This window comes from Opisthorchis viverrini, assembly GCF_000715545.1.
Source record: "Opisthorchis viverrini unplaced genomic scaffold opera_v5_101, whole genome shotgun sequence".
NCBI lineage: Eukaryota > Metazoa > Platyhelminthes > Trematoda > Opisthorchiida > Opisthorchiidae > Opisthorchis > Opisthorchis viverrini.
Genome location: NW_008751757.1, coordinates 1,259,972 through 1,261,427, shown reverse-complemented (window position 1 = coordinate 1,261,427; position 1,456 = coordinate 1,259,972). Strand labels below are relative to the sequence as shown.

Below are 1,456 nucleotides of genomic sequence, written 5' to 3'. Positions count from 1 at the left end.
ACAACACAGCCCTTACTGTAGCCTGGTACACACGACCCTTAAGATCCAGTGAGATGCCTTTTTGACGCCACAGGTGACGCAAATTAGCAAACGTGAAGTAGTAAAGATTTTATTCCAATTTTGCGATTTGAAGCTCAACAACATTTTGTTCAATAATCGCCTTCTCGTTAGGGGACCTTCCTCACTCTATAGAACAATTTCCTGTAGCCCGAATTTTCCTTAGGAGGGCCTATCTGGGCCCATCCAACACATTGTTTTTCGTGACCCTTATTATCTGGAACTGCCTTGTTATTAAAATAACCTGATAGATACACTCGTTTACAAATCAGTTTGGTTTTCACGAGCGAGGAAACTCAGTCGACAATTCTTCAGCAACCTTGTGAGTAGTTTCCTTCATGAAAATATACTGCGATATCTCGAATATCGTGCCAATTGAAACGTGAGGCGGCCTATGTGTAGCACATTCAGTTGTAGAATATCATAAACGAGAGATTCAGTTGTCTCTCGTGAAAACCAAAATGATTTGCAAATGAGTGTATTTCTCGAAAACAGTCCAATTTGGGTTCAAGTAGAACATGTAGTTGACGGAAACTCGAGGACTGCGCCTACCTGATGAGCCGGGACTGCGCCTACCTGATGAGCCCGGAATGGAAGGGCGAAACCGGTTGTGGGCTGTCGAAGGGTTCTCAGCAACCTTTATGAAAAAAATAACTGATAAATGTTACAGTAACTTCACAACCTGTGACAGTTTTCAACTGGTGATATCGCTCTTTGACCTTGCTTTATCGAGTTGCCGCTACTCACTATCCTGCTTGCAACCATCCGTTCATTAGGGAAGCCCAGTAGGATCATGTACAGCTTTAACCCTACTGGAGCTCGGACTGCATTCCCGAGTACACGCAACTGATTTCCGAACTCATCCCAATTCCGTGAGCTCTCTTCTAAGGCTGTTGCGAATTCAAGCGAGTGGTTTCTCGGCAGATTAACTGTTAATGCGCACCAACTGCTCAAGGCAACACAAGTTTTCTCCAGTTTTCATCGCTGACGAATCTTCGGAGGAATGTATTTGATGAAATATATTCACAGTAAGGTTGCAGTTTAGCTGTAATAGCATGTACACAGCTGAGGAATATGTTTGAGCCAAACTGTTTCATATCGACACAGGAGTTCACACATGCCGGTCGGGGGCGACGTCTTGACTCAGGCCATATAGGTTGGGATTCCCACGTACAAAAGTCCTCTCACGTGTTTCTCGTGGAACGCTTAGGGGACCTATTTTTAGCTCAAGATGGAGAGAATGAGAAGAGTCGTGAATAACCGCATCCAGTTTCGGACGTCTTGACCCATATAGGTTGGGATTCCCACGTACAAAAGTCCTCTCACGTGTTTCTCGTGGAACGCTTAGGGGACCTATTTTTAGCTCAGCTCACAGAGAATGAGAAGAGTCGTGAATAAC

At 44.6% G+C, this 1,456-nt stretch overlaps 1 protein-coding gene across 1 annotated transcript in view; it reads left to right on the top strand.

The window, feature by feature from the left end:
• T265_13768 (hypothetical protein) overlaps nucleotides 1–1,456 on the top strand; it is a gene marked incomplete at both ends in the record, with an annotated part of 87,168 nt that overhangs the window by 22,928 nt on the left and 62,784 nt on the right. The window lies entirely within an intron of this gene.